This window comes from Sorex fumeus, unplaced genomic scaffold (genome assembly GCF_029834395.1).
Source record: "Sorex fumeus unplaced genomic scaffold, SorFum_2.1 ptg000070l, whole genome shotgun sequence".
Lineage (NCBI taxonomy): Eukaryota > Metazoa > Chordata > Mammalia > Eulipotyphla > Soricidae > Sorex > Sorex fumeus.
In genome coordinates this window covers 5,539,017-5,551,544 of record NW_026606127.1, presented here as the reverse complement: position 1 = coordinate 5,551,544, position 12,528 = coordinate 5,539,017, and the positions used below count along the sequence as shown (strand labels likewise).

Here is a 12,528-nt window from a genome sequence, read left to right as displayed (position 1 = left end):
TCTTGTAGAAGGTGTGGTCTTCTTTATAGAACTTCTCTAGCTCCATGTAGAACTTCTCGATTTCTCTTTCATCATAATGAGATGTTGGTGCACAGACAACGAAGATAGAAACTGCAGGCAGTGTGCCACATCTATTCAAATGTAAACTTCCGATTCGGGTTGTTATTCATTTGAATGAATCAATGCTCTTGGCCAAGTTTGTGTTGACAAGGACACTGACGCCTCCAACACCTCTTTTTTCGCAAGTTCCCAGGAACAATTCTTCTACAGTGTCGAAAACGGCATGGTACGATTCTTGCCTTCTTGTCTCGGTCAGACCAATGATGTCGTACTTGATCATTCGCGCTTGTAACATCAGGTCCTCGATGGATTCATCTGATGCTAGCGTACATGCATTGAAAGTACAGACGATCATTTTTGTCTTCCTTCGTTGTGGCAGCCTAGGTTGGCCGTGAGATTTTGTCAGCCTCTCCTTTCTCATCCTTCTCAGTGCTTCCATGTCGGTGAAGCCTTCGGGATTAGGTGAATGTACATGATACAGGGTTAGTGTACATGATAGTCATATGAGTACACCTGTGTGAATATATCGCTGGTATCTAGAGAATAGATATATAGAAATTAGATCACATAGCTGAGTGTGATCTCAACTTTTCTACACACTCCCATGCCCCACACACCCAAAGACATGTACTAATCCTTATAGATCCATGACTTTTCCTCCTCCCCTCTCCCAGAGTCTTTTAAAATTTCTTTTCAAGTACTAATGTAATGCACTTTAGAAAATATTGAGTTAAACTTAATTGTTGTCATTTAGCTTTTAGATAGAGAACCAAGAAAATCTTATTAAAAGAGTATTTTTGTATTCTTTGAAAATGGTAATAAAAACATTATCCTTGAGTCCCTCAATAGACATTATATAAAGTATTTTGTGAGGAATTCCCTGTACAAATCAATACTCAAAGAAATAAATGACTTCTCTGAATGAGGATGAACTGGGACCTTTCAAAGTATCAATCAGTGAATCAAAGATGAATTATAGCATCCTATAGATAAAAATGATCTTGATTTAATCTAGTCAAAACCATTACATTTTTTTCTTATACCAGCTGATAGCACTTTTAATTTTTTTGTTTTTATTTATTTATTTTTATTAATGAAACACCATGAGGTGCAGTTGTAGACTTACATACCTTTGTACTTGGTTTTCAGTTATACAAGAATCAAGTATCCAACTCTCCACCAGTGAACATTCTCCACCACCAAGGAACACAATGACCCTCCCACCCCCAATCTCCCCCACTTTGCCCCAACTCAGGGCATTCCCTTTTGCTTTTTCTTTGTTTTAGGGTGTTGTGGTTTGCAATGGAGGTCAATACCATTACATTTTCAAAGAAGAACATAGGCCCCTATATGTTCAAGACACTACTACTGTCCTGCGGTTCTTTCCAGCATGTACCCTGCTCCAAGCCAGCCCATTGCAAATATGCTGGGAAGGACAACTGGATGTTCCTTTCCTCACACTGACCTGGAAGACTCTTGCTGATTCTCAGCCACATCAACTATTTCATTTGTTGCCTGATATCACCTCCTGTCCTTTATTTTTTTTAAAAAATATTTGATTTGTTTTGGGAATATAAAGATAAAAATTAAATGGACTAATAAAACAAAAGCAAAATCAAACCTTTACACTCTGACATCAAAATCGTCCTAATAGGAGGGGAAGTAAATGACTGAAATGCGTAGGGGAGTGTTGTTAGTTGGTTGTGGACAGTAGCTGGATATTTGACAGTGCATGGAGTATGAATACACTGTTCCAGAGATGAGGAACTCTGTACTTGAAGCGAATACAGTTTGTAAACTAGTCATCACAATTATATGTCCATATGAAATTTATCTACATATGCTTTGTGCCTTCCTTGCATGTATGTGTTATGCATTCCTTTTTCATGGCCTCAGAAATGCATCTGAGGGCACTCGGAAAATTAGTTGAGCCCCAAGTATGGGGAGAGAAGTAGTAAATAATGGGAGGAGAAAGAAATATGAGTTGGAGCTTAAGAGCCGTGTAAGAGGAATATATAGATATGTATGTGTGTGTAAGTACACATATATATGTATAAATATATATATGGGATGGAGCCATAGCACAGTGGGTAAGACTTTTGCCTTGCACGTGACCAACCTGGGTTTGATTGCTCTCCTCCTCTCAGAGAGCCCGGCAAGCTACTGAGAGTAACCCTCCCTCATGGTAAAGGCTGGCAAGCTACCTGTGATGTATTCAACATGCCACGAACTGTAACAACCAGTCTCACCATAGGGACGTTTCTGGTGCCCGCTCGAGCAAATGAGTGAACAATGAGAGGACAGTGCTACAGTGCTATGGATAATTCAAACGTTGTTTATGCAAAATATGAAAGAATCAAATAAATATAAAGCTGATTATACCTATTAAATTAATATAAATTTACATAGTGTTTAGAAATGAATTTGAAGAATTTTAAGGCTATAGAAAGATATTGACAATATATCAAGAAACACATGGATTTTTGAGGAGCAAGAACACGTACCTGTTGTCCTTTCTTAAGGTTATATTTTTTCGCTTTTATAGAATATGTTTTCCCTGAATTTTTGTTAATCGCTTCCGTTTTGTAAAAAGCATCATAATAAATTATATTTTTAAAAAAGTAAATAAAGTTGTGTTTTTGAGTGGATTATGTATGTTTGGAATCTGGGAAGTATTTTCCTATGTAATTTACATTAAATATGATATTTACAACAGAAATACAATCTGCAGTACCATTTACAATAGCCAGAAGAAACTATGGTATACCTACACAATTGAATACTACGCAGTTGGCAGGAAACTGATATCATGAAGATTGCTTATAAATGGATGTACAGGGAAGATTATCATGCTCAATGAAATCAGTCAGAAGGAAAGGGGTATACTGATTGAACTACCCCATTTTTTGGATATAAAAAAAACAGAATATGAGACTAATACCCAAGGATAGCAGAAACACAGGCCAGGAGAATTGGTCAATGGTTGGACGCTTGCCACAAGTGCTGAAGGCGAGCATTTGGAATAAAGAAGGGACCGTTATGACAATGATAGTTGGAAGTGATTACTCTGGGTGAGAACTGAGTCCTGAAATTAGGTAAAGGAATAAACGTGAGAACCTCTCCCTCTCTGTATTACAATCCATAATGCCCAAAGGATGAAAGAGAGAGAGAGAGAGAGAGAGAGAGAGAGAGAGAGGTGCCTGCCATAGTGTAGAGACAGCAGGCTGTCAGGTGGGGTTTGGGGTTGGGAGAGGGAGTGGTGGGAGAGAAACTGGGGACATTAGCAATGGAACTGTATACTAGTGGAGGTTGGGTGTTAAAATATCCTATGATTGAAATTGAGTCATAAAAAGGTTTGTAATATGTGTCTCCTGCAGATTAAATACAAAAATATGATATTTAGTTTCTACAACCATGATTAACCTATGAATTTGCTGAAATTTATTTTTATCACCTTGGCTGGGCTCATTACATGGATGTCTGTGTGGTAAAACTTTTTCCATTTTATGCGGACTGAAGAGACAAAAATCATAGGGTTGGGACTTCTGGTGGAAGGAGAGAAGAGCACAAAACACCATGTTGACCATACCTCAGCAGGGTCACCTAACTTGCGTGATGACAGACCTCCTTCACTGATTACTTCTGTTGTAATGTGGAAAAATGAAAAGACTTTGCAGGCTGACAAGAGGTTGTCTCCTCCAGTTCTCACTATTTTCTTTTCGATTAGAATTGTTTAAAGATTATTTGAAAAATGTGGAGCTTAATGATTTGTTCTCATATATTTCCCCTACATGGTGTCAGTGGGCATTGATCCAGGAAGGCCAGCATGAAAAAGTTGAGGTGTATGTCTTAACTACCAATGCCAACACTACTGTAAGTATGGAACCCAAAGTACAATAGTAAAACTTCAAAATGTGTTTGTCAAGGAAATCGGTGGGAATGCAGGGAGAAATGGGTAATCTGTTGGTGGAAGGATGCAGACACTGGTGGTGTAATTAGAATTGATATATTGTATGACAAATCTCCATTATAAATGATTTTGAAAATCAAAATTGCCTAAATTTTTAAAAAAAGAGAAGTCAACTTACTTCTATATTTCAAGAAAGCTTGTCTTAGCAAATTTTGGCAGGGAGACCATAGTTGGTAGAGAGAGGGAGAAAGAAAGGGAGATTTGACAGTTGGGAAGAGAAGCCTGGATATCATGGAAGAGATGAAAGCTGATCTAAGAAGATTTGGAGCCATCAGAGTTTAGTGAGTTAAATGGTGAGAACATTGCAGTTTAGATACTTAAATAGTGAGATTGGTTTCAGTCATCAGCACTGTATATATAGAAAGTGTTCAAAGACCTCACAGATATTCAGGCTATAATAACTAACAAGGGAAGCGTTTTTTTCCTGAAGCACTATGTAAGGATAATATATTGCCAGGAAAATGATAAAAAGTTGGTTCTCTTATTCACAGATTAATACATTAGAGATGAAAACTTTTATACAAAGGAATCCATCATCTTGTCCTGTTTCTCTGTTTTCTTGTCATCATTCCATTCTCCCCCATGACCCTACCTAATCATGGCTCTCCACATTACTCAGCAGTGTTACCACATAGCCTCAGAGCATTTGTTAACTGCCGGTAGCTCACAGCTCTCATGCCCCCTATCCAAGCCAGAGCCATCCTTCTGAAACCATGGATATTTGCTGAAGACCCGTTCTTCCTTGAAGTGGCAGTCATGGTTTACCTCTTCTTAATCATTTTGTTTACAAATTTAGATGAATGTCACTATACTAGTGACAGGGATTTTCCAAACTATGGTAAGCATAAACATTTCCCTTTCCCCCACGAATTTTGGGCTACTTTTTTTCTATCCACTGCTAATAATTTGTGATAATCAGGAAAGAGTACTGAAGTAAAAACAGGGACATTTGTCAATTTGGTGCCATGACTAATCAGTCTTAGTATAAATATATATTTTCTAGAAATATATATTTTCTAGAAAATATAAATATATATTTTCTAGAAAAAAAAGCAGAAGAAAAGAAGTTGGTTTCTAGCAAAGAATGCCAATCCTCCACCAAGAAATCCTTTGAAAATAAAAATTCTGACTATGTACTGAACATGAATGACACTCAATGCCTCTTTTGCAGACCACAACACCCGAAAGGAGAGAGAGAACAAAAGGGAATGCCCTGCCACAGAGGCAGGGTAGCATGGGGGGGATTGGTGTGGGAGGGATACTGGAATCCATGGTGGTGAAAAATGGGTACTGGCGGAGGAATGGGCATTTGAGCTTTGTATAATCAAAACCCAAGCACAAAAATTTGTAAATGTACAACTGTACATCATGGTGTTTCACTAATAAAAATTTTAAAAAAAATAAATTAAATATTTTTTTTTGTCTGCGAGAGATCAGCAGATGGGAACCTGAGTGAAGGCAAAAGATTAAATTGGTTGACTTTTATTTTTCCTTGAGTATATTAATTTGATTTTGGAGTCAATTTATATGAGAGTTCATCAAGACACAGAAATTTTTAGCGCTTCTCTTGTTTAAAAGTATAGTGATACACCATATCTCTATCTCACATTCTTTTTATTTCTGATAGTTTGACACAAAAGATACGTCAAAATCATAGATAAATGTAAATTATTTAAATACTTTTTTGATTATGTAAAATTACCTTATAGAATTACATTATAGAATTTCATAAATTTTAGGATTATGCAGAATCAACGTGCATGTATCATATTACACTCACTACTGAAAGGCCTACTCTGTCATTCACCATAGTTCAGTTTTTCCACTTTGATTATACTTTTCGATCTGGTAACTAAATAGTCTCATAGTTCTAAAGTTTGTTTTTATTGCTTTGAAAAGATCAAAATTATGCAATTTTCAACATTGGATGAAACTAGAGGATATCATGCATGTAAAGTTAGCCTTAAGGAAATGAACAGATACAGAGAGATTTTTCTCATATGTGGGATGTAAAGACACACAGCAAGGTAGAAACAAAGGTTCAAGAGCAATGTAAGGGGAGAACTGATCCACACAATTGAGTCAGGGGATTGGGAGGGAGGGATTCTGGGGGTTTGGGGGAGAGGGAGGGTTTATTCTTTGAGAGAATGAGGAGTGAGTGTCATGTTGGAATTATGTGTATGAGAAACCATTGTTAGTTGAATTATAAATCATAGAATATAAATAATGTTTTAGACGTTTGTCTGTCTCATTTTATTCTTTTAATTTGTTTTCTCCATATGCCACATATGCATGAACTTGTATGATGCCTATCTTTCTCTGCCTGGTTTATGTCACTAAACATAATTTCCTCATGTAATCCATTTTATAAACAAATAATAAGAAGATTTCACTTCATACAACTGAGTAGTATTCCATTGCTTTACCACCTTTCATTTTCAAAATTTGTGGTTTAAAAGATACAAATATTGGTTTTAACAATGCTCTGGTGTTTTAAAATTTTTAGTTTAGTGAAGCTAAATAGATTTTACTGAAAAACACTCAGAAACTTGTGAAACAGGTGTAGGGTGGAATGGAATATTTGTTCAAGCGAGAACAGTCATTTAACAAAGCAAGCAAAGAGAGACATAGAGAAAGGAAGCACGGTATTTCTTCTTATGAGAACAAAAGCTTGAGGACCAAGCCCACTCTGGTAGTTTAGGAATAAGTACTTGGAGTGGTATGAACTTTACTTGTGCACTTTAGGGGAGAACCTGAGTGAAACTATTAGAAGTACTTTCAGGAGCATGATAAACTGGAGTCTGCAGTTGGAATGAGGTGGGTAGAGAGTTCTTTGGGGAGATCCGAACTATGGAGAACAGTAATATTATAACATTAATGATAGTATCTTACCGTGGGATTCCAAAAAATCTGTAACAGTGGCGTCAGAAACGATAACATTCTTAGGTATTTGGATTTCCTGTGGAAACAACGGGAAAGCTGAGTTTATGCTCTGGATGCCTCCACCTGAAACAAGGTCAACAAATCATGAATGAAAAATTACAAGTTACATGGATCAAGGATTCTGATCCCAGTGGAAGGCTAGCTTTCGGGTGGACAATTTCTACTGATGGCCTGATGTAGATTCTGATCCTGGGATACGTAACAGAAAGGAGGTAGTGACAGGTATCCTCAGAAGTGAAGCCTCTGAGACAGAATTCATTCATGACAACTTATGGGTTATCAAAGTTTGCTCATGGCTGCTACCATTATAACATGCCATTCAATGGTTCTGTGGTTTCGATTTACTGTGTCAATTAAAGATGAAGTTTCTAAATCGAAGGTAAAAATCTGAGGCCCTCAAGATGATGAATTATGGGGAGGGGGGGATCTGGAGCGATAGTTCAGCAGGTAGGGCATTTGCCTTGCACACGGCATACCCAGGTTAGATTCCCAGCATCCTGTATGTTACCCCCAAGCACCATGAGGAGTAATTCCTGAGTGCAGAGCCAGGAGTAACCACTGTGCATCGCCACGTGTGACCCAAAAACGCAAGAAAATGATGATCTGGGATTGATCCTTAGCATTGCAAACAGCATTATTTTCTAATTTTTAACTTTTTTCTTTCTTTCTTTCTTGCTTGCTTGCTTTTTTGTTTCCCTTAGCTTTAATGTCATGAAGGGATCTTCCCACATTTTTCTCCATATATCTTAAGAATTCAGGTATGATAGTGAGGTCTTTAAGACATTTGATCTGACTTTGTGCCTGGCACTATAAAGAGTTCTGAGTTCATTTTTTTTGCATGTTGCTGTCCAGTTTTCCCAGCACCAGTTGCTGAAGAGACTTCCTAACTCAACTTCATATTTCTTGAGCATTTATGAAAGATTAGGTAATAATAATCTGAGGGCCAGCGTCAAGATATTTGACTATATTCCATTGATCTGAGGCCTGTCTTTATCTGAATATCATGGTATTTGTATGACTACAACTTTGTAGTAGGAATTGAATTTGGGGAAGGTGTTCCCTTCTTCTTTTTACCAAAGATTGCTTTAGCTCTTCATGGGAGTTTATGGTTGTGTATGAGTTTCAAGAGTGTTTAATCTATTTATTTGAAAAATGTTATGGGTATCCTTTTAGAAAGTGCATTAAATCTTTATATAGCTTTGGGGTGTATTGCCATTTTGACAGTGTTAAACCTCTCAATCCATGAGCATGGGATGTGATTCCATTTCCTCATATACTCTATTATTTCGGGAAGTAGTGTTTTGTAGGGTTTTTTTTTTGGTATAGTTCCTTAACCTTTTTAGTTGATTCCAATATACTCGATTTTCTGAGGTATTATTGTGAATGGGATTGTTTTTCTCTATCTCTTTTTTTCTCTTTCATTATTAATATATGGGAAAGCCATGGCGTACCAGATATTGATTTTGTAATATGCTACTTTACTAAACAAATCTATTGTTCCCAGGAGCTTTTTTGGAGATTCTTTGGGATTTTCTAAGTATAGTATCATGTTATCTCTAAATAGTAAAAGCTTGAGTTCTTCCTTTTTTATATGGATGCCCTTGATATCTTTTTTTTTTTTAACGAAATCATATGGCAAGTACTTCAAGTACTATGTTGAATAGGAGTGGTGAGAGTGGGTAACTTGTTTTATGCCTGATTGTATTCTGGAATTCTATTTCATTGATTTCTGCTCCAAGCCTTTGGTTTTTCCCCGTTGAGAATATTACTTGCTGTGGGTTTGTGGTAATTTGCTTTGACTATATTGAGGAAAGTACTTTCAACTCCCATTTTGTTGAGAGTTTTTCATCATGAATGGGTGCTGGACCTCATCAAATGCTTTATCTACATCTATTGATATGATCATATGACTTTTATCTTTATTTTATTGAGATGGTGTATTCTGTTGATTGACTAGAGAATGTTAAGCCATCCTTGCATCCCCAAGCTAAACCTACTTGGTCATAGTGTGTGATCTTTTGTTGAGTTTCTAGATTCTCTTTGCTGGTATTTTCTTGAAAATTTTTGTATCTGTATTCACAAAGGAAATAGGTCTGCAATTTTCTTTTTTTGTGGTGTCTCTGTCGATTTGAGTATTAGGGTGATCTTTGCCTCATAGAAACTATTTGGGAGTATTTCTGTTTCTTCAATTTCCTGGAAAATCTTAAAAATGTTGGAAGCAGTTCCTCTTTAAAGGTTTGAAATAGTTCACTATTGAATCCATCTGGGCCCTGGATTCTGTTTGGGGGTATAATTTTGACCATCATTTCAATTTCCTTGTTAGTGATAGGTTCAGTTATTCCAAATCTTCTTAGTTCAGCCTTGGGAGGTAATTCGAATCCAATAATTTATCAATTTATTCAAGATTCTCTCATTTCGTGCTGCAAAGATTCTCAAAATAATCTCTGATGATCCTATGGATTTCTGTACTTTCTATTAGGATACCCCCCTTTGCATTTCTGATTCGATTTATTAGAATTCTTTCTCTTTGTTTCTTTGAGAGGCTTCTCATGGTTTAATGATCTTATTTATTTTCTCAAAGAACCAGTTTTTGTTCTTATTGGTCTTCTGGATTGTATTTTGGGATTCTAGCTCATTGATGTCTGGTACAAGTTTTATTATTTCCTTCCTCCAGCCTAGTTTGGACTACTTTTATTGGTTATTTTCCAAAATCTTGAGCTCTAATTTATTCAGGTAGGCCCTTTCTTTCTTCCTGATGAATTCTGGCAGAGCTATAATCTTTCCTCTTAACACTGCTTTTGCTGTGTCCCACAAGTTCTGGTAGCTCGTGTCCTCATTCTCATTTGTTTATGGAAATTTTTAATTTCCTCTTTGATTTCTTCCCTAAGCCAACGGTTGTTCATTACTTCCCTTAAAGAAAATATTTCCTTGCTGAGCTTCAGTCTGTTTGATCTATCGAGAAGTGACAAAGAAGTGTTGAAATCTCCTACTAGTATTGTGTTACTATCAATGTTTTTCTATAAGTCTATTAGAAGTTGTTTTAAAGTATTTTGCTGGTCTGTCATTAGGATCATATACATTGAGGAGGGTGAGTTTTTTCTGATGTACATATCCCATGATCATTAAGAAATGACATTCACTGTCTCTGATAACCTTTAGCTTGAAGTCCATGTGGTCTGATACTAGTATGGCCACTCCAGCTTTGCGGAGGTGATATTTTCTTGAAAACTTGTTTCCCAGCCTTTTACTTTTAGCCCATGGGTGCTTTGATTGTTCAGACATGTTTCTTGCAGGCAGCAGAATGTTGGGTTCAATTTTCTAATTCATCTTCCTATTCTGTGCCTCTGAATTGGCACATTTCATCCATTGACATTGAGAGAGATTGTTGTTTTGGGGATTTGTGCTCTCTTTATGTATAATTTTTGTACTTGTGGGGATTGTCTTAGCTTAAAGTATACTTGTTAATTCTTCTTGCAACAAAAATATGGAATGCTTTACAAGTTTGCATGTTATCTCTGTGCAAGGACCATGCTCATCATTGTATCATTTCAATTTTAGTATATGTGTTACCAAACCTAGTAGGAGTAAATTTTTCCATATTTTTCGCTTCTTATTACTTTGAGTGTTGTCCTTCCTCACTCCTATGGCAGACAATGATTCCTAATCAAGGAATGTATTTCAAAGCAGCATGAATAATAAATAGATTTAGAATTTTAATATCCCAGAAACAAAAATATGGTTTTTACTATATTATCGTTTACCATACCCTAGGCATCAGTTTTACAAAATAATTCTTTTGGAAGATGGTATATGAGTTTGTTTAATGTTGTTCCCTGAATCCTTCATTAAGGACATTAAAATAGAGCCTTTTGCTGTTCTCACCTCAGTCCTGTGTACACCTCCAGGAAAAGGTGAATGGTGTTGTCTGCACTTTGACCACCTTGAATGTATGTAGGATTTTTCTCCTGAAGGATGAGGTGAGGATCATATTGATGATTTCATTCCACCTTATTTCAAGTTCAACTTGAACGGAAGGTGAGACTCATGAGACTCCTATAAAGGACAGAACAAAGGGTCTCAGTGAAGTTTAATGGCCAACTCATATTAACAACATAGATGACTCAAAGTAACCTGTGTGCATCTTTGTGTGTAGTGAGTTTCATATCTACTGATAGTGATTGTCAGTCATGACACATGGGCAAAACAGACCTGTAATTAAAAATCTAGTTCTCTGTGCAGAGTGGGGTCTCTGAGGTGATTGAACAAGTGTGTAGTAATTTATTGCTAAGCACATAAGTATTTTGAATGATGTGTACTTTTCGATCTAAAATTAATTCCAAATATGTCTAAAACGACAGTGTCCTGACCTCGCACCTGGCTTTCGTCACCGAGGCCCCTTGGAGGTGCCGGGGGGTGAGTTTCCCTCACCGCCCTGATTAGAGCCCCGGCAGCTGAAGACCTCTGCAACCAGCCATAGCTACGCTTAAGACCACCCTTCCCAAGCTTGAAGGAGCCTCTTGCATGAAGGAACTGGAAGAGGAACCCAGATGTGCGGGACGGGGGGATGAGAACTCCATGGCTGCTCAGATCAAGACTGTGCCCCCTCCTTCCAAATCCCCCATCTTCTAATAATTAAGTGCTACAACCACGAACTGCTCCTGGATCCATGTAATGCCATCAATGGCCAACATCCAGAGACTGGATCTTATTTAGAAGACAGCAACTCTGATAGTCCAGTTCTCACTCTCAGAGAACCTGGTAGGCTTCTGTGAGTATTTTGCCCGCATGGCGGAGTCTTTGTTTCTGGTCACTGTTTCTTTTGAGGTACAGAAGCTGCTTAATTTAAGATAGTTCCCTTTGTTTATCTCTGTTTCCAGTTGCTTGGCAAGTGGCGTGTTATATTTGAAGATACCTTTAGCTTCAATGTTGTGGAGGGATTTGCCGACCTTGTCATCAATGAGCCTGAGGGATTCTGGTCTGATGTTGAGGCCTTTGAAACATTTTTATCTGACTTTTGTGCATGGTGTTAGGTAGAGGTCTGAGCCATTTTTTTTTTTTGCATGTATCTGTCAAGTTTTTTCTGCACCGTTTGTTCAGAAGGACTCTCTTGATCCACTTCACATTTCTTGCTCCCTTATCAAAGATTAGATGATTATGTATTTGAGGGTGTGTGTCAGTATATTCAATCCTTTTCCATTGGTCTGCAGCTCTGCCTTTGTTCCAGTACCATGCTGTTCTCATTATTATCGTTTGTAGTAGAATTTGAGGTTGGGGAAGGTGATGCCTCCATTGTCTTTTCCCCAAGAATTGCTTTAGCTATTCGTGTGCGTTTGTTGTTCCATGTGAATTTCAGGAGTGCTTGATCAATTTCTTTGAAGAATGTCATGGGTATCTTTATAAGGATCAAGTTGAATTTTTACAATGCTTCGTGGAGAATTGCCATTTTGACAATGTTAAATCTCCCATTCCATATGCAGTATATATGTTTCCATTTCCTCCTGTCTTTTTTAATTTCCTGATGTATAGGTCCTTTACCTCTTTAGTTAAGCTGATTC

The 12,528-nt window shown here is 37.2% G+C and overlaps 1 pseudogene; it reads right to left on the bottom strand.

Moving 5' to 3' along the window:
• Positions 1-10,451: 10,451 nt before the first annotated feature.
• On the bottom strand, positions 10,452-10,548 carry LOC130037054 (uncharacterized; annotated as a pseudogene).
• Between the last annotated feature and the right edge of the window lie 1,980 nt (positions 10,549-12,528).